Source organism: Saccostrea echinata, unplaced genomic scaffold (assembly GCF_033153115.1).
Source record: "Saccostrea echinata isolate AGI-Se365-2 ecotype Australia unplaced genomic scaffold, CSIRO_AGI_Sech_v1 ptg000013l, whole genome shotgun sequence".
In the NCBI taxonomy this organism is placed as follows: domain Eukaryota; kingdom Metazoa; phylum Mollusca; class Bivalvia; order Ostreida; family Ostreidae; genus Saccostrea; species Saccostrea echinata.
In genome coordinates this window covers 5566792-5589336 of record NW_026889762.1, presented here as the reverse complement: position 1 = coordinate 5589336, position 22545 = coordinate 5566792, and the positions used below count along the sequence as shown (strand labels likewise).

The 22545-nt window shown below is 33.1% G+C and overlaps 1 protein-coding gene and 1 long non-coding RNA gene across 2 annotated transcripts in view; both read left to right on the top strand.

The window, feature by feature from the left end:
• LOC133186382 (uncharacterized) overlaps positions 1-22545 on the top strand; it is a 224008-nt gene that overhangs the window by 140897 nt on the left and 60566 nt on the right. The gene's annotated exons all lie outside the window — the stretch shown is intronic.
• On the top strand, positions 12617-19655 carry LOC133186453 (uncharacterized). Its single transcript, XR_009721054.1, has 4 exons — positions 12617-12864; positions 13854-13997; positions 19190-19299; positions 19516-19655. It is a non-coding gene; the product is annotated as an uncharacterized LOC133186453 (long non-coding RNA).

Sequence of the window (22545 nt, the reverse complement as noted above, 5' to 3'; positions counted from 1 at the left end):
ATATATATATATATATATATATATATATATATATATATATATATATATATATATATATATGTATGTATGTGTGTGTGTGTGTGTGTGTGTGTGTGTGTTGGTTTCACCGATCTCCCGAGGACTATGGTGTGAAAAAACACCTTTACTCCGAGGACGTAAATTTCTTCCGAGGACTTTTTCCACGTCCTCGGAAAAAAATTGCTTGTATCGTCACAAAATATCGAGCTACATCACGTGGTGAAATTTGGTGAAAGTCCTCAGAAGAATAGTGAGATGTGAAATTGTGTTACACCATCACACACTTTTATCGTCTGCCATAACACACATTTGATATTTTAGACGCGCGCTGATGCGCGCGCATCCAAACAGGATATTTCCGATGCGCAATGATGCATGCGCATAGGAATGGCGGAAATGATGAAAGGTCTTGACTTTTACGTCTCAATATGTAAGTATTCACTGTATATTTACTAAACGTTGTTTTCATTAATGAAAAATAAATAATCTTAGATAAAAAAGACATTTAACAAAGAATTTTAATGCTAGTATCTGTACTTACATGTAGATGTAAACAGATAGGACATACACGAACATTAATAGGAAAAGACATAAACAGATAAATGATAGATCTCATTTGACTACTTAAAAACGTGTAATTGAGGAAAAACTGTCAATGAAGAAGGGGAAATGATAAGTACGGAAAACATATGTATATACCATGTTCATTTCCATGAGCCTTTCAGGTTTTTAGGTGACATTAACTTGTTGACAAAACGCTTGCTTATAATAACCCCCCCCCCCCCTTCTAAAGATTTTTTTAAAATGACAAAACACTTGTACAAGCAATGATACCTGGCACTGGTTAACTTAATTCACACGAATTAAGGTAGGATTATTAAAAATGGCAGTTTGTAAATTTAGAATTTACAGAATTTAAAGAGCCAAAATTACTGAAAAGGGAAACTAAAATTTCGATCATTTATCTTCACATGACAATCTTAGATTCCTCACTTTTTCATTGTAGAGACTTTTTATTTGGAATCGAAAACAATGTATAGTTACTTTGACATAGTTTTCAGAAATGGAGCAGTAGATTAACTTGTTAAAAAAGTAGCATGCATGCAAATCTTTAATTTATGGAAAAGCAAAATTTAAAACAAATATTCTATTCTTTTGGAAAAACATGGTTAAGTTTTATGGGTCTGAAAAGCAGTGGTGATCAAGAAAACAAGACCAACCGTACTCAGTATTTATAACTTAACAAACTTTCAGAAACTTATAAATGGAATATTAAGGTAATGGATTTTGTTTATATTTGTTGTTGTAAAACTCGAGATTAGTATGAATACTTATGCACACTTCAATTCATTTAATGTTCCTTACCTTTCATCTTCAAAACACAAAACTGATCTCCATGTTTGTTTCACGTTCCTTTGAGAATTTTTCACTCATATTAAAAAGCCACCACTTGCCGGTGGAGGGCTGCAAATTAAAAACTGTACTCAGTACTTATGGCTTTTGAGCAGTGAGGGATCTTTTTCATGTCAGCACTTACTGCGACACAGGACCTCAGTTTATAAGGTCTCCTCCAAAGACCGGTCTCCACGTTCTGCTATGGGATTTGAATCCACAATGTAAGGATCATCTTACTCCTCGACTCGTCGCCCGCATGGCGCAGTGGTTAGAGCGTCTAGAGTCGCGGAGTAAGGAGTTGATCCTTACGTCACGGGTTCAAATCCCACTGTGGGATGTGGAGACCGGTCCTTCGGATGAGACCGTATAAACCGAGGTCCCGTGTCGCAGTAGGTGCTGGCAGGAAAAAGATCCCTCACTGCTCAATGGCCGTAAGTGCCGAGTATAGGACAAAATTTGCAGCTCTCCACCGGCAAGTGGTGGCGTCTCCATATGAGTGAAAAATTCTCAAGAGGGACATTAAACAACATAAAAACAAACAAACAAACTCCTCGACTCTAAAGCAAATGCTCTAACTTTCACCATGCAGGTGACTTTGATCTCCATGCCTCAGTGGAAATGACTTGATAGCCTCTTATAGGAGTAATTGTCACTGACTATATGCACTACCTATGTAGTCACATAAACCAAATACTGCTGCTCTTTGAGACATAGTTTATAAGTCTTATATAATGCACTTAAAATAAGTCAAGATTCCTAAGAATTTCAAACATCCCATTCATTCAAAGAGTTAAAAATAATCAATACCTCAGGAAGTTTCGACAATTCTTAGATTTGAAAAATATTTGCTCAAATTGAATTAGATTTCATATTTTATTCTGTTTATGTCAAACATGATGTTCTATTTATTAACAATTGATTTCTCTCCTTGGTAAAATGATTTTTTACTGTTTATTTAACGTCCCTTCAAGAATTTTTTACTCATGTTAAGAAGCCACCACTTCCCTGTGGAGGGCTGCAAAATTAGACCTGAACTCAGCACATATGGCCATTTATGTTAGCAGTAAGGGATATTTTGTGCAAACACCTACTGCAACAAAGAACCTGCTTTATACGGTTTTATCCAAAGGACCGGTTTTCAGGTCCCACAATGGGATTAAACCCTTGAAGTAAGGATCAACTCCTTACTTTGCAACTCTGGAGCAAAAGCTCTATACTTTATGCCACGTGGCGACTGGTAAATTGATAAACATGCACTAAATATGTTGACTCTACCACAGGCCTCTATGTGACCTCTAAAATTTAGGCACCAACTGGCTCCTTATGAAAAAAAAAATTTAGTCACCAATGCAAATTTTTTGCCGCCAGGTAAATTTTTCTTAGGCACCAATCTAAAAACTGATATTAGTCAATATTAGAGACATGTCCATTGCTTCTTTTCGGCTCTTTCTAAAAAAAAAAATTGAAAATGTTTATAGTTCAGTAATTTGATGATCACCAAGCCAATTTAAAATGGTCACCAATTTGGCAAATTCTAGAAAAATTTTAGGCAACAATCATAATTTTTAGGTGCTATGGCGACTTAATAAGTCACCAATTAGACCTATACCATATATCGTATACCCTGTAATTGTTTTCACTATCTGCACATTTCTGATTTTTTTGCCTTTACAAATCAACTTGGTTATAAAGATACATGACTGTATAATTTTTGTAAAACAGCTGGATTTTTAAGTTAAATTTCTTTTGGTTTAAAGCTAAGAAAACTTAGATATTATAGCTAAAGGACTGGTTATTAAGGGACAAGCTTAAGTATTTCTGACACATTTATTCTATCCCCTTTAAAATTACCATGGGTCTATAGATACAGGTTGGTCATGTGATCAAATCCCATGGAATCCAAAGGGCTTTATGGTAGGTAACAACATATGACTATAGTCCCATAGATGATAAAATATTATACTTTTCATGTTACATTTTGCCCATATATGAAGCATTAGAGTATTATAAATTGTGTATAAAACATTAATGTTTTTACTTTGAATTTCAAATGTCAAGCGTCACCTGTGTGGCACAGTGGTTAGAGCATTTGCTCTAGAGTCACGGAGTAAGGAGTTGATCCTTACGTCGTGGGTTCGAATCCCACTGTAGGACATGGAGACCGGTCCTTCGGATGAGACCATATATATCGAGGTCCAGTGTCGCAGTAGGTGCTGGCATGAAAAAGATCCCTCACTGCTCAATGGCCCTGAGTACCGAGTACAAGTCAAAATTTGCAGCTCTCCACCGGCAAGTGGTCGCATTTCCATATGAGTGAAAAATTCTCGAGATGGACGTTAAACAACAACAACAAAGTTAACTGGAAGTCCGAACCACTTATTTTTTAAGAAATTAACACTCGATATCTTGAATACTCCTATATCTCTAAGTTTTTTCAGTTCCATCTATTTTAAAATAATGAGGTTTGACTGTGCATGTTTCTTATTTAGCATTTGATGAATTTCATATGAATCACTAACAAGTTTTCACATTTTGATGCAAACTTTTATAGTTCTAAACAACCACCCACTCATTAATCAATTACTACATATAATTTAAATAAAATAAATTAACAATTAGTTAAAAGTTCATAATTATATACATTTTACCAACTCTTTTTATGTATTCAACTACAAGATATTATATACATAATTTAAATAAATTTAAATTGATCAGAAATGTCAAAATGGAAAGTTTGAGAAACCTGGCTTCATTTACTGGACAGTACTGAAATTGTAGAAAAGAAGTTCATTCATTTATCAATTGCTACAGTAGCATTTATTATCTTGATACATCAGCTTTGTATATTTATTAGTATGATTGCAAATAGAGGAACAGGCAGGCACATATGCTAAAGTGTTCCTTCACTTTGATTTTTTAATTATTTTAATACATACTACCTATTTTTGAAACATATTTTCTGATCTGTTGGTAGAACGAATCATAAAATTATTTTACCAAACTTTTTCATTATTTCATAAATATCTCTTAAGCTTTTGAATATGTTCCATGTATACTGCCCTACTCATCTGCAAAAATGTATGGAACGCCACAGCTGTCTTAAGGGTACAAAATATGCATCATAGTGTCAATTTGATATAACATTAAGTCTATCCTTTATATCATTAAGTCCATTTTATATAATATGTAGGCTTTTCTTTATATCATTAAGTTCACTTTATATATTATGCAGCCTATTCTTTATATCATTAAGTCCACTTTATAAAATATGTAGTCTATTCTTTATATCATTAAGTCCACTTTATATATTATGTAGTCTATTCTTTATATCATTAAGTCCACTTTATATATTATTTAGTGTATTCTTTATATCATTAAGTCCACTTTATATATTATGTAGTCTATCCTTTATATCATTAAGTCCACTTTATATATTATGTAGTCTATTCTTTATATCATTAAGTCCACTTTATATAATATGTAGTATAGAAGCTATATCATGCTGACAAATCAATGTACTATAAAGTGGGATGCATATGCATCCAGTCAAAATACAAGATTGAAGTTAGCAGCCAATAACAACAGCCACTAAGAAATTCATCAAAGGACTGAGAGTACTCAGGTGGAATATTTTTTGTCAATTAATAATTAATACTTAAAGAATCAATGCAACGCTTAATTACTTAATAAAACAAATACTTGAAGGGGAAATATACTGACAGAAACTCTATTCTTTTTCATGTTCATTTTCCCAGAAAGAACGAGGGCGCTTTTGATTGGTATTCGGCAGGAATCTGGGCGCACTTGAAAAGTGAAAATGTCATTGATCTGTCACATGAAATTTTAACATTCTTATGATGTATCAGGTTCCTGTGAAATAGGAAAGGGAAATATTTTCTTGATGTTTTGTTTTGATTTGCTAAAAGATAACTTGAAAAGTGGCTAGATGAGAAATTTGGTACCAAATGTTACAATTTTTAAACATGTCTTTCAAAAAACTTTCAATCTCTGGGTCATCTCCCCATGAATTTGAATCGTTATTTTTGTGTGTTTTAATTCCAAGAAACAAACATTTGTTAAAAAATGGAGAGAAGACACAGGGACTACAAAAAATGAACTTTTCCCCCCAAATTCCAATGTGTAATTGTTCTTTTAAAATCCACATTGTGTGTAGCGATGGTGGCTTAGAAGATGCGTTACCCGACAAGTGCAATGGAAAAGAAAATTTTTGGTTCGACCCTCGCATGTAGCATTGAGATTTTAAAAAAAAATACAATCATTCCATTCTTTTAGCAATTTAATTTTTTGTACTGATTTATTTTTTTAAATGGATGAATTTCGGTCCCATTCTACTGAGAGCGAAAGCAATTCTTCCATCCTACTGAAATTTTGATATGCACATGTACTTAAAATTGCATTTAAATATCCCCTATTGTCTGATAAGTGTTGTTTATTTTTGGGAAGCGTTACTATGTCTTAGTAATTTTAAAGATAAGCGGACTTTAATATAACATTTTAAAAAGATATTTCAATCTAAATTTAACATTTTTTTCCTATGCTTGTTACTCTGTAAAGTGTGTCCAGCTTTGGTCAGTGAAATCGTGGACATTTAAACTATATATAAATGTTTAGTACAAATGATTCTTGTATATCACACGCCAAATACGCACATCTTTAAATTTCGCTTATTACCCCTTTTCCCTCGAAGCGTGCATGAAAACACAATTATTGTGGCAGAATTAGGGGCTATAGGGCATTCCAGCTCTTCAGTTGGAGCTGTAGGGTTTCCACCAATTGTTGTTTCAAGCACCTTTTTTCTCCACCGTCTTTGAATAATATTGCAAACCAACACTAGGTAAGAAACTCCCAGCAATAATGAAAAACACACTTCAAAGACTAAAGGTACAATAGCTGCTTGAAATATGTACCCGCCCTTATCACCACTTGATGGTACCACTACAACCTCAAACTGCCGTATATAATAGTTGTATGGCACCTTTGTACCAATAACCAGTCAACGAGAATTAAGCTGAGTAATAGCTTACCTTCAGTTTTCAATACTAAGAGTAAGCAAATTTCAGGTTAGCTAATTGGGCCTGTGATGTTCCTGAGACCCGTCAAAGAGCTTAAAAAGAATTCTCCCGGAAGTAAACCATTCCAAACTGTTTGTTTTTTCTTTAGTGGTCAAAAATGATAAAAATTCTTTTTTTTTTAGTTTTTTTTTTTGTTTTTTGCTTTTTGGCTGCTTGCATCTGACTTTGTAGTACATTGATTTGTCAGCATAGTAAAGCTTCTGTACTACACATAATATAAAGCAGATTTAATGATATAAAGAATAGACTACATAATATATAAATTGGACTTAATGATATAAAGAATAGACTAAATAACATATAAAGTGGACTTAGTGATATAAAGAATAGACTACATAATATATAAAGTGTACTTAATGATATAAAGGATAGACTACATAATATATAAAGTGGACTTAGTGATATAAAGAATAGACTACATAATATATAAAGTGGACTTAATGATATAAAGGATAGACTACATAATATATAAAGCGTACTTAATGATATAAAGAATAGACTACATAATATATAAAGTGGACTTAGTGCTATAAAGAATAGCCTACATAATATATAAAGTGAACTTTATGATATGAAGAATAGACATAATATATAAAGTGGACCTAAAGAATAGACTACGTATTATATAAAGTGGACTTAATAATACATGTATAAAGAAAAGACTACATAATATATAAAGCGGACTTAATGATATAAAGAATAGACTGCTTTATTATATAAAGCGGACTTAATGATATGAAGATTTGACGACATATTATACAAAGTGGACTTAATGATATAAAGAATAGACTACATAATATATAAAGTGGGATTAATGATATAAAGAAAAGACTACATATTATATAATGTTGACTTAATGATATAAAGGATAGCCTTAATGTTATATCGAATTGACACTATGATGCATATTTTGTACCCTTAAGACAGCTGTGGTGTTCCATAAAAATGGGTACAAAACTGGTTGTTACAAAGAAACTTGGAAGTACTTGCACATGGACTACTTGGGAGCTACTTCATAGTTAGATTACTTTTTCTGTTTAACATGACAAAATGCTATAATGGTTACAACCAAAAAGATTTACTTGAAATGCTTCACTTATATAGTTACTGTACCCATTTTTGCAGATGAGTAGGGCAGTATACATGGAACATATTCAAAAGCTTTAGAGATATTTATGAAATAATGAAAAAGTTTGGTAAAATAATTATAATTTCATTGCCTCAATTGATATAATTCATGTTTCTTTGGATTGAAAAATCTTTATATAACCTTCAATAAAAGTCCTTAATTATTTCCTATGTATCTTAAAACACGAGATCTGATTGGTTAGCAACCAGGGTGTAAATTTCCTTACACCCAGCTAAAGCTGGGGTGGGGTGGGTGGGGTTAAATAATGTGACATCACAATGAATAGTTTCTATATCAAATAAACACCATACAACATGATGTCACAATGTATTGAAGCATGTAGTAAATCAATAGTTTAAAATATTAGTGGAATTGGGTTTACAGAGAAATTATTAGGTTATATAGGAAATAAAGATTTGTTATCCAGGTGTAATCAAGGGTGTACAAAGATTTACCTGTTAGCAAATATAGCCTAACACTGGGTCGTATTTTGGCTGACTTGCTTCATACCAATTGTTAAGCCTTTGTTTATATGCTAAATTTGACTATTGAATATTCCATCTACTTGATCAATATATAGGGCTCACAGTGGGTGTGGCCGGTCAACAGGGGATGCTTAATCCTCCTTGGCACGTGATCCCACCTCTGGAATTTCAGGGGTGATTGGGCTATGTGTATGTTTAAGGTGTGCAATAGAACATCTCCTATGACACGATACAATATTTTACAAGATGGTGTGTATATATCGAATAAATTATGTGATATTTTGTTTAGTATATTACTATATAGGTCTCTGGGTATTGCTAAGAGACCCCTAACATAGAATGAAATGCAAGTTGGGACCCATGCATGTAGTTTTCTCGTTTATTTAATTAGACGCATGCAATTTCTTCACTTTAAGAGCATATTTTATGATTAAACAAATGCCATTTCAAACTCTACCAGATATACTGTAATACAGTGCCCTACACTCAGTATGTGTACAGGGTGATAAAAAATACATTATCAATATTGCCATTTATCATGTTTATTTACCAATAATTTCAAAACTTTTTAATTCTGTATTGCATATTTATGAAAAAATCATGACGATACTATCATCAATTACTTGCAATAGGATTAATCAATAAAATAAATGAATTGTGCATTTCCGTCCTCATCACCATCTTTCTTCAGCATCGACTGATACGAGGTTCGACATGGCAATTATAAATAAATATTTATCTTTTTATTCTGTCTTGAAATGCTGTACAGCTGGTCTGAAAAAATGTGATGGATTACCAGAGGAAATAAGATCTGATTTATTAGAATTAAATGTTCTGTATTTAAAAAAAACGGGTTGGCAATTTACGAAACAATAGTGGGTCGGGTTATTTAGCCAACCAAAATGGCAGTGCAGGCTCCGACCGAGGACTGAGGAAGCTTAGGATGACTAATAAGAATGGTTGCGGCGAGTGTTTTGTTGTGGAAGTATTAGAAGAATGTGTAAGAAAAAATTCAAAGTTTTAATAAAAAGATATCTACAATTCTACACTTGGACGATACACTGATACACAGTCATTTAGCTGGTACAATCACTAGTGGGGTTAAAAAATAATTTAATTCATAGTTTAACTTGCTGTAGTCCTTGTAACAACAGTAAAGCAGTGTAGATACCAAACACCAAAACCAAAAAATATAAAACTAATTTTTTGTTTGCACTGCAATAGACTGATGTCATCAGGAAGAGGAAGTAGTTGTAGATAGAATTTTCTAATCATTAAAATGATTAATGAGCTTCAGACCCGGTTTCAGAGAGGTGTGGTGAGGGCTCGTCTGGAGACGCAGTTAGATTATTTAACTAATTTAAAAGTAGTTCGTGCCCCAAAGCTATTAAAGAGTTTTAAGACCGCGTTACAACATCCTGATGACTAAATGCACCCTCCTCCATCACATTAAAACCCAAGAGGATTCTTATAAATTTATACTGGTACATAAACAAATTGATTGAAGAAATGCCCATGTAGAAAACGCATGGTTTTTTCTCGTCAATGTCGTAGCATTATACTGGTGGATGAAACTTGACATAATAGTATTGATAGAATACTTCCAATTACAATTACTTGTTTTTAATTTTAACCTAAAATCATTAAAGTCATGACTGTATTTGTAGACCCCTACAGTTTTGGGTATTTCGAATCCTGTGTGTACATGAGAGCAGATGAATAAAATACACATGCTGCACACTTGTTATATTAATTTTACATGTCAGATGTACACTCAATTTTTAGACAGGACCAAACTTTTACTAGTCAGTGTCGATCAGACATGCCTTATAAATGTTAAACCCTGTGTCCGAATGCATAAATATTTTTTACTTGTCTGATTCTGAACAGATTTAAAGAAATTTTTTGAACTTAATGAAGGCTGAATTAGCTATGAAAATAACTGACTTATTTAGATTTGTGTTATCATGAAGATAGAAATATTAATTGCGCTCCTCCTCTCATTAGCAATATTTATCGAGGTATAACTGAGTGTTAAAGATGGAAAATTTATGCTATGCTATAAGTACATATTTTAACTTCAGTATCTTGAATCGTAGGATATCACAAAGTTTTTTCTAGGACCCATTAGGTTCGATGTTTATATTCTACTCTAAAATGCTTAAAAATGAGTTTTTATACTACTGGTATCATTTACATTTTTGAAAAACATTTTTTATTAATTTTTTTTATCATGTTTTTATCACAAATATAGTTTCACTATATATACCATGAAGAATTCACATCACATCAGAAACAGTTAATAACAAATGCTAGAAACAAATACAACAAAACAGAAACAGTTGTAACACCCTCTTGATCATCCTCGTGTGCTTTTATGCTACATATTATAATAGCTCGGGTTCGAGATTTAATGCTGTTGGTTGCTAAGGCAAATAAAAACAAAAAATGGGGCAGAGTTCCTGGGCTCGACATTGTATGCTCATCCACTTGTCCAGTACATGTACCAGTAAAATTTTTCATGAACAAGTGATAATTACTGACCACTTGTCCGATTTGACAAGGGATATTTTTCTAGGAAGAATTTTTTTTTTAGCTGAGCATGAAAACTTAAAGAATTAAAATTTGTTATCAACTTTTTATCGGAGGTTCAAAATGAAAACATGCAATGCATGCGGTTTGTAAATAGTTAAATGTTGAATGATCCTGCTCGTAATAATGATGGCCCTGGTTGTCAAACTTGATCAGGAACAATGTTACTATGAAACTTGTCTGAAATATCTGATGTTTTTCAGGCATTTGTCACAATTTTAATTTTAATATTTAAAGTACCAGGAAGTTGACTACTTAGAACTACAGTAACTTTGAAACGTGTACTTTTACTGAAGGAAATTTGGGTTTTTATTATCTGGCAGGAGAGCTTTAGCAAAAGACAATTTAGGCTACAAAGGATAAGCAAAAGAAGGCAAAGAAAAATTTGAAGTCATATAGTCAGCTATTTCTTGTTACTATTTTTCTTTCATACATGTAATTATATAACATGATTTACATCTACTTTAGGATAGGATGATACAGTTTAGTAATTTGCAATAGATGTGTCCACTCAAAATCTCAAAAACAGACTCAATGAATGTATTATAGACTATTGTAATGTACAATATTTTTTCAAATTGTTAAATAGGTCTTTTATGAAATATTTTTATACAAGTAAAAGTTATGTTCAGACAAGTAAATTTCACAATCACTTACTTCGAGGGTAACATACCAGAATATTTTCCCCAATTGTGTCACCCAATGTCGAATGCATATCTTGTCATTTAATTATTCAGTTTTATTTATTTCAATATATTAATATCCAAAAACATTATTGCTTATGTAATTGCTAGTCATGAGGACCCCCTGGAGATAAGCCTATTATGGCAATAGATGGGACTGAAAAAAAAAACCTTTGAGAAACAGATAATTGAGGTTTCAAGAATAGAGGGTAAAGTTCATAAACTCACTGAACTTGAGCACTTAGACATATCCATGGTATTTGAGAAAGAGTTTTAAAATACATAAGTAAAACTGTCATTAACTATAAATTTTATTTCTCCATTTTTTATTTTAGCACCTGAGCCAAAGGCTTAAGAGAGGTTTTCTGATCAAAATTTGTCTGTTGTCTGTCACTGTTGTTGTTGGAGGCGGCGACATAAACTTTTCACATTTTCATCTTTTTCTCCAGAACCACTTTGCCAATATTAACCAAACTTGCCACAGAGCATCCTTGGGTAAAGGAAATTCAAGTTTGTTCATATGAACGGCTACACCCTCTTTCAAGGGGAAATAATTAAGAATTGTTGTAAATTTAATGGCATCTTTAAAAACATTTCTTCTCAAGAATCAGTGGACCAGAAAATGAAAATTCTCTGAAAGCTTCATTACTTAGTGTACATTCAGGTTTGTTTAAATCATGACCCCCCCTCCCCCCCCCCCCCCCCCCAGGGTAGGGTGGGGCCACAATGGACAATCAAATTTTTACATATGAATAAATATACATCATCATGTGTAGTAAAAAAAAAGTAGAACAGCAAGGCCATAGTGACTTGGGTGAGCATTGTTGCCCATGGCCACTTGTTCTTTTACAGGCATTTTTTACTTTGACAAATTGCACTTTAATAATATAACTATAAGCTTAAATTGGATAATATTTTATTAACCATAACATTGTTAATCAAACTTTGGTGAAACTGTGAAATTAACTTGTCAAATGACTAGAAATTTCTTACTGAATCTAGATATGGATATACAGTTCTACAACATTTAAAATTTTACTGTGGCTCAGCACACATAAACAAAAATTTTTGGAGATCAATAACATTTTGTTGAAATCAAAGACAAAACCAAATGCTTGGGTATTTATTTACAAAGTTTGATTTGTTAATTTTTTACCATATGAATAATTTACCCTTTCTTTCCAGTAGACTCTTGTTATGCCATGCTTAGCTTAGAGCCAGGAATAGCAAATCAAAATGAACTTAGTCAGTTATTGTTCTTTGTAGAAAGAGACAATTTCTTTTCAGGTTTTCTTTTTCGGTTTCTCATTTTAGGCCTACAGTATTTATTTTTTACTCAAATATTAGGAATATTATACTTGTGGGCAATCAATGAATTTAAGGAATACTCCTTTTTTAGGTGCTCATGATGCAACTTCCTGGATGGTGTGTAAATTGTTTATCAGCATGTGAAATCCACATGATTGAAGGTATCTTACCTATCAATAATATCAATTTTCTCTATTAAAAACTGCATAGGGAATTATTTTATTTCTGGTCTCAAATTTTTGTCCAAGCATCATTCATTTTTTCTTCATCTTTTATCTAGTGAGGGTCATATTAATTGATTAATAATTTAATCAAGGCTTTATAGTAAAATATAGTGAATTATTTTCTTGTGTATGACCTTTAAAGGGGCATAGACTCAGATTTGAAGTTAATATTTTCTAAAATTTTCGACTAGATCATGACATGTGTGGCTATAGTATTTCACAGGGAAATATCATTAAAAAAAACTTATTTTACCTGGAAATTATTGAAACTACGAATTTAGGGACGCATTTGATTGACACATCCTTGCACTTTCACAAAGTAAAACTTCATCCTTGATACTTAAAAAAAGTAGAAATTTTGTTGTGTTTCAGTAAAAAAAATTAAAGATAAAATCCAGAAAATTCACAGTTGAAATGTGAGAAAGCAAAACCAACTCATCAGTATTGTCAGTCCGTGCTCAGTGATGTGTGCAGAGTTTAACAAATTGAACACACCCAATGGAACGTAAACTGTTTTGTGTTCAATTTGTTAAACTCTTCACACATCACTGAGCACGGACTGACAATTCTGGTTAGTTGGTTTTGCTTTCTCTGATTTCTACTCTTAATTTTCTGGATTATATTTTTTTATATTTTTTTCATTAATATGTATCAAAAAAACTATTTTTCTTAAGTATTAAGGATGAAGTTTACTTGTGAAAGTGCAAGGATGTGTCAATCAAACGCATCCCGAATTTAATAGTTTCAATAATTTACAGATAAAATAAGTTTTTTATTATATTTCCGTGTGAAATGCTATAGCCACATATATGTCATGATATAATACAGACAATTTGAGAAAATATTTCAAAATGTCGAATCAGTGTCTATGTCCCTTTAAGAGTAACAGGTAACTTCACTTTTGAAAATAATTTTTCTTATTTCAGGAGAAGTCTTCCTTGTTAAAGATCAGCAACGGCAGATAAACAATTCATGATGCAATCTGCTCACTAAAAAGATTACACCAATACATCCCATGACATGTATTTCTACCTGTCACCTATGTAACCTTTGTCATGCTCTTCAGAGAGGTAAGAAAACAAAATAATTATGAAAAAAAATTTTGGTAAAAGTGACACTTAGAGATCACTTTACATGGTGTCTGTCTGTCTGTCATACCCTAGATCCTGAGAACTGTAAGAGGAATGGATTTGATACTTTGCACTTGCATTGCTTGGCACTTTGGCTTTTGTAAAATACCATATACAGTCAAACTCGTTTACATTGAAATTTAAGGGACCTTGAGATTTATTTCAAAGTAAACGAATTTCATTATATCTGTGTGCTATGAATTACATAAAAAATGTAGATACAGTTGAACTTCATTATCTGGAACTCTGATATCTTGAATACCATGGATATGTCAAAGTGATTTGCTGTACCAACCACTTATTCTTTAAGTATTTTACCCTCGATATCTCGAATCCTCAGATATCTCGAAGTTTTTTCTTGGTCCCTTCAAGTTAGAGGTACCGAGGCTTGACTGTACAGTAAAAAAAATATACAATTGCGAATTCATATTTTTTACATAACATTACATGCAGTGTTTCAGAAATGTACTTATTTCTATTTTTCAAAAAAGTCCTAAATTTTTTTTACTGTTTTATTTTTTTTTTTTTTTTTGGATCTGTGTTAGAAAACTATCAAGACTATTTATACATGAAAAAAGTTCATCCTGAACATTGCCGCATAGATGCAATGATTTGTCAGGTTCGAATCTATAGAACAGCCCTGTCTCATCAGCATTGAAAACATATGCTTCATATACTTCAATTCAAGAAGTTTATTTTCCATTTACTTAATTACAGTGGATTTATTTACTCCGGCACTTTCTCCACTAGGGCTGTGTCAATATATTGATTAATCAATACATATCGATATTCAGGAATTTATCGTATCGACAAACTAACTTCCAATACGTATTGGGCAGACTGTTTTTCTTATAATTCTGTGAAAAAGTTGGGAATTTCAGTCACCAAAGATAATTTTTAACTGTTTTTAATTAAAACTGGTCAATAATAAAATAAACATTAAGGAGATAGCACATCTTAATTAACTATTGCAAAATTCATATACAACTATATTTTAACATATTAGTTTTTCAGTCATTAAAAGTTTGAATTTGAAGTGTTCTTTGTAAAGACAGTGAGACATATGAACTTCCAATTTGGTATTAAAACACCCAGTTTTTATCAAATTTATGCATTAAATGATTTACAAGACCTTTTTGCTAGACTTATTTTAGAATCCAATATATTGCATATTGCTTTATAAAATATCTTATCGAAATATTTTGGTCAATACACAGCCCTATTCTCCACACACCAATGTACACATGACACCCCTGCGTATTTTATCCATGTCGGTCTTAATGCCATAGTTAGAAAATAAAAATGGCGACTAATATGTTACGGTGAGAAATGCTCAATGATTATTGTTTTATCTATACAACACATAATTAAATTTGTACAGGTCCACCAACATCAAATCACCAGTGAAAAATTAACACGTGCTAGACTTTATATATAGTCAGTCACCTGAGTCCACGCGTCGCAATCGGCAACTTCAATGTACCCGTTATCAAAACTGCTATAAGCTTTGTGTTCAGCGGACCCCAAAATCACTTCAAATTAACAGAGTTTTTCAAGTTAACCGATTTCAATCTAAACGAGTATTTATTGCAAAGAAACTGTACCAGCATTTTAGGAGAAACCCAGTTCATTTCAAACAAACCGATTTTTCAAACAAAGAGAGTTCAATGCAAGCGAGTTCGTTACATTACAATTCAGTTGACCTTGACCTTTGATTGTATAAAATCACTCTGGCAGTTGATTGAATTATTATTATTTTTTTCTTTGTTTTTTGATTTTGAGAGGCAGGATTTTGATAATTAGCATTTATATCACATGTTACTGTATATGAGCTCATGACACTGTACTTTGAAACTGTATGCAATATAACCACACAAACTGAAATTTAAATACAATGAAAAGACATCAGGATGGGTATACCAAAAGTATCGTTGTAGAGTGAATAGAGACTGAAATCTCTTTTGGAAGATATCTGGGATAAAGATATATTTATTAAAAATAATTATTTTAATTATTATACCCCCATTCCGAAGGAGAGGGGGGTATACTGTTTTACCCTTGTGTGTCTGTCTGTGTGTCTGTCTGTCTGTCTGTAACAAATATTTCGTCACAGTTTTCTCAGCAACTACTCATCGCAGATGCTTGAAATTTTAGTACACACTTTATTGAGATATGCCATATGGTGGGATTCATTTTCATACGAATCTGATTTCAACTTCCTGTTTATCCGTGCATCTGTCCGTACCATACATAACAAATTTTGGTTGCAGTTTTCTCAGCAACTACTGATTGCAGATGCTTGAAATTTTAGCACATTCTTTGTTTAGGCATGCCATATAGTGGGATTTATATTTGTACGAATCCAATGTCAACTTCCTGTTTATCCGTGCATCTGTCCGTACCATACATAACAAATTTTGGTCGCAGTTTTCTCAGCAACTACGGATTGCAGATGCTTGAAATTTTAGCACACTCTTTGTTTAGGCATGTCATATGTTGGGATTCATTTTTGTACGAATCCGATGTCAACTTCCTGTTTATCCGTGTGTCTGTCCGTACCATACATAACAAATTTTGGTCGCAATTTTCTCAGCAACTACTGATTGCAGATGCTTGAAATTTTAGCACATTCTTTGTTTAGGCATGTCATATTTTGGGATTCATTTTTGTACAAATCCGATGTCAACTTTTTGTTCATCCTTGAGTCTGTCCATAACTGAACTTGTGTATATTCACATCAGAATGTATATTCACATCAAAGCGGGGGTATTACTAGTGAACATTGGCTCACAGACTTCTTGTTAATTTCAATTTTATAATTCACTTTAGCTTTGAAGGGTGGAGAATCATATATCTATTGTCAGATTTTATATGATAAATGCTATTCTGTATGGGTCTTACTATTTGTGGATTTTTTTTCTTTGCTATATAAGGGCTATTTTGAAATTAAACATTTACTTTTACTCCATAAAAGAAAGACATTAATTCATGAAAATTTGTCAACATTTTAACAAGAACAAATAAAACAGCTATGCAAAATTTCTAATTGATAGGATAATTAGACATGCCCCATTGGAATTATAAACTTGGATATGTCTATTGACCTAAAGCATCATTGCTTCTTCATTTTCATCTCATGCCAGCCATAGGTCTTTACCATGTTGAGACAGTCTGGAAGCTTTAATGCTTCTTTCTCTGTCATCACAGAAACTACTCAACTGATTGAGTTGAAACCTTTTTAGGGTTAACAGGCATGTTGTGTAGATGTGCAGAAGGAAGGTCATTTTACCCACACTTACATGCACATGCATGCGCGTGCAAGGAGTGAAATGACTGAAGCAATTGAAACACCATTAACCTTCCTGTTTTTTTATGATATGCTTTGAACTGCATTGTATAAACTTATATTAGTAGTGTAGACAAGAAGAGGTGGTTGAATTAGCAAGAAAGCATGTGCATGCATGTGTGCTTTGCTCTGTTTGACTGACACAAAAAATCTCAATAACCTTTTTTTTTTTGATGAAATGCTTTGAAATTTAAAACATAGTCATACACAAAAAGGCTCTCCATTTTGATATAATATATGAGATATTGTGAAAACACGCTCATGCAAGTGTGCTGCAATTTGATTGGCTTAAACTTTAAATGGCTGTTACAGTAGTAACTTTCTTAGTTTTTAACAAAACTGGATGGAATTTGCAATATAGATAGGTGTAATGGGTTCCTACATTGTGCTACTATGAAAATTGAATGCAAGAACGTGGATTCTGATTTGCTAATACTTATATGGCTGTATCTCTCATAGTTTTCAATGAAAATCTTTACATTTCTTACATAGCTATTTATTGTGAGTCTCTTCACGAGGAAGGAATATGAAATATTTAGAAAATATGGGCATGTGCATGCGCTAGAGGTGTAACGATACAGCAATACATCGATCGTATTGATCGCAAGGGCTGACGATACACGTATCGCCATGTATGTATTGTGATACAGTAGAAGATAATTTTCATTGTTTTGTTTGTAACTTCTGCATTCAACCTAACAAATTTTAATGTTTTAAAATGGCTGAAAAAAGGTAGCAAAGAAAAAATACAACATCAAGACTATAAATCCACCTTTTATTAACTTTGATAAGGGTTATCAAGATATTCTTTGTATATTTCTATAACTGTGGAGTTAGCAAAGAATTATATGTTAAGATAAAGCTTAATTCAATTGGTGACAGCTGTATCATGGTACATGTTGTATATCACATGACCGTATCATTGTTAGGTAGTTTGCGATATACTCAGGCCTAGCATGCGCTGAAATCCAATTGGCTAATGTAATACTCAAAGAACTCTACCAGTGTTGTTTTTCGAATAAATACTACTGAAAATAAAGTATAGATTTATTAAACAAAAGAATTGCATAATTAAATGAAGCCTGTAATGAATGGGGCCCATAAGAGAATGGGGAAGTGTTTGGGGAACATCTGAAACAGTTCTCGTTACAGTTAGCACTAGTTGTTATTGTTTTAGCAGATCTTTTAGTCTGGAAAAGAGTTCTCCAAAGAGCTACGTAAAATTCTATAGGTATGCTTGCTGTGTCGCGTTGACGTCAAAATCTATTTTATTGATGTAATCAGATATCTATACCTAGCTTAGATTTTTTTATGATCTCCGTATTTCTGATTGAAATTCTAAGAAGCTTGCACAAAATGAATTGAAATGAAATTTACTAATTTCTATTTACCCATTAATATACCATTGAAAAGAAGAAATACAATATTTGTAAAATATTTGTTGCTTTTATTAATTCTTAGTGTTTGTCAAACATATATGCCATTTTTCACCAAAAGGCATTACTTGGAAAGAAGAATAAACACTATGTACTAATAATCTCTTAACAGCCCTCATAATGTTTGTATCAAATAATATTTGACCACCCTTAGATTTTCTTTTAATCTTAAATAATGATGCTGTTCATCAGGCGACACATGTGTTCCTTGGAACACTCTTTTAATTTTAGCTAGCAAGATTATTTGGACTTAAAAGTCAAGTTAATAATCTTCTAACAAACATTTTCTTCTGTCATGTTTAATTCATAGTCACTAGGCAACACTGAAATTTCCACTCATTGCTTTTCAGTCATCAACAGGAAAAGGAATTACCGGTAAGTTGACAGGACTTTCCACACTGTTTCTGGTAGCAGCTTATGATTGAATTGATGGTAGAAGACGTGGCCCACTTAATCAAAGGTAAATCTTATGGAATAGTGCTAATAGTACTGATATTTTTTTTACTCTGTTTTGCATTGAAGCTTTAGGTCAAAGGCAAATTTTCTTTGTGTGGATTCTTTTATTCTTCTCAGAAATGTGTGGCTGCTAATTGAGCCATAGCTGTCTGTTTTCTTTGAGAATCAAAGAATTGCAGGAGATCTTTTAGGTTTTCAATGAAATTTCCTTGTTTTTCAGATAATCTGTATAGAGTGGCACCTTAACCACCACTGGTGAAATAGATGACTAGTGGATGGTCATCACTTTGCAGCTCACTTTCACTTTCTGCAGCCCATCTCTTCTCATCCACAATCATTGTCTTTGGAGGAATGGTGACAGTGCAGTGCTCATGGCTGGGCAGGTAACTTCCTTTCCTTTATTTCTCAGCTTTCACCTTTCTTACAAAATTTATTTCCATAGAACACTGCTACAATTTTCTTCCTCTAAGAACACAGTATATGTCACTTGGGTAGCAGCTTAGAATTGGGTTTTCCCAATGGCACTGAAGGTGGCAATTTTGTATTGAGCATCTCTTTCCACTCTGATACGTGTATCAGGAGTCCCCATTTTTCATTTAGATCCTGAATGTTCTGTCTTATATTCATCATGCTGGTCTTCTACCCCCACAATAAAGGTTGGGGGAATATATAAGAATCACCTTGTCAGTCTATCGGTGCCAACTTGTTGGTCATTGGAAGCTCAAACTTGGTACAAAGAATGTTTATGACCTGTTGGTGTGTCAAGATCTTGACCCAAGGTCATTCAGGCTAGTTCAACAGGGTTTGACACTAAGGCATGTTTGACCCAGTCTAGTAAATGAGTGGTCCAGTCGTGTAAAAGACCAAGTGGACGTATTGATAAAATAACTGTTGAACCCCCATTTCAGTCCTTCAAATAAATAATCTAAAAACTTTTAAAAAAAGGACAAGGTATGGTAACGGCCGAATCTGGCCCCTTGTTTGATGTAAAAAACAGAACACAGTTAAAATTGTGATAGTTTGCAGGTAAGAATTAAAAATAACGCTTGTTTTAAAACCAGCACTAATTTTGATTCAAAGCTTACACGGAGGCCACAAGAGGGTGTAGAAGTAGGTTATTTTCCAGAATTTCCTCAATTCTGGTTGCATTTTGTCAAATTTGCAGGGGTTGAAATATATGGTAGCCCGATGCCCGGGGCTAGTCAATTTAAGACTCGGGCTAGCTAATTCAGATGTAATGATAGTCCATTGGACTAGCAGAATGGGGAAAAAATCTCAACAGTTTACTTTCACTTTTCTATGTCGAGTGGTTTCATTAGACTGAGAACTACATTGTAGTTTAATTTGTTTCTGTCACCACAGCCTTTAAAACTTTTACTTGTTATGTTTTCATTTCGCATGAAAAAGTTGTTGGGCTAGTTAATTTGAGGTTTGGGCTAGTAATTTTTACTGGTCAATAGCCCCTGGGCTAGTGGGTTTTCCAGGAAAATTTAAACCCCTGATTTGAGATACTTTTCACTTTGGGAAATATAGAGCACAAGGCTGCCTATCTGAGATTTTTATACATAAGATGCATCTGATACTATTGTATGAAATATATAAATTTGGTAGATAGGCAAGCTTGTGCTCTATGTTTTCTGAACCAAAATGTGCTGTAAAACCAATGAAAATTTGCATAAAATGAGAAAATTCGGAAACTGACATATTTCCTGAACTTCCTGTGGCCTCTGTGTATCCCATAACTTAGAAACAATACTCAATTTATGGCAGGGGTGACAACAGGTTTTTAACTGAAAAACTGTTGCAACATTCTAAAAGACACCCCAAACCAGGGGCCAAAAAGGGATCTTAGCCTATCTTATCCTTTCTTATATGTTAGATTGTAAACAGTCATTGCTCTGTAAAGAAAAAATCCCCACATGACCCAATCACTATTTTTAGCCACAGCTGTTATTAACAAGTCGAGGGCAAAACTACTTTTGTTCAGTACAATATTTCAATATGATGTAAATAGTTATGTTTAGTATAGTTTTAAACTAATTTATTAATATTAACGATAATTATTTTATGAAAGTTTGTTGAATCTTTAAGGCTTATATTGCTCAAATGTCCTGATGAACCCGACTTGATTGGCGGGATCCCATCAAACAGTCTGTCAAAATTCAAGGTCACTGACAGAAATGATATAAACTTCTTGTCCAGGATATCAGTTTGCAATGGAGAATCATTGAAGCTCATTCTTGGTACAAAGATAATTGAAGACCTGAGAGTGTGTCATGACCTTGGCCCATGGCAATTCTGGCAAGTTCAAGGTCACTGGCTTAAAAGGTATAAAACACTTGTGTAGGCTGTAACTTTGTAATGGAGAATCATTGGAAGCTCTTACTTGCTACAAAGATTGTTTATGACCTGGAAGTTTGTCTTGACCTTGACCAAGGTCATTCTGGCAAGTTCAAGGTCACTGGCAGATAAGAGATAACATACTTGTCCAGTCAATAACTTTGTAACTTAGATTAATCATGTCCAAAGATCTGTCCTTTTTTTACCAAAGTCATTTTGGTAAGTTCAAGGTCACATTTACACATTCTAAATAAAAGAATTGCAGCAGGGTTTTAACCTTATTATTTTGTTAGCTCACTCACAGCACCTTTAGCTGACATAAGTGATGTAATAATTTTTCTCACTTTGTTTCAGGTCTACTGCATGTTGACAGCTGATACTTGTTCTCTATTTACTCCAAGAGGCCTACTACACATTGTACCTCAGTTATGACTGTACTCGTGCTGGCTTCTATGATGTTAATTTCCTTTACCTGCACTGTGTTAAACTTGGTCAATTCTGTTACTGTCGAACACCAACAGATGAAAATAAGATTAAGCTGATCCTGCCAACATTGTGACATAAGCGGTCCAATGTCCAATATCTCACTCTGCAGTCAAACATCAATGCTCAGTAAAACATTGGAAATGTTAGACTTTTTTAGTATTGATTTATATAGTTACATATTTTAAAAGTAATAACAATTCTTTTTATGCCCCCGGATCGAAAGATCCCGGGGGTATATTGTTTTTGTCCTGTTTGTCTGTCTGTCAACTTTAACTTTGCCCATAACTTTTGATTGGTTGGAGCTATTACTTTCATATTTCACATGTGTATTTCTTGTGACAAGACCTTTCTTTGGGTACCATCATATTTGACCTTTTGACCTTGACCTTAGAGTTTGACCCACTTTTGCAAAATTTTATGAGAC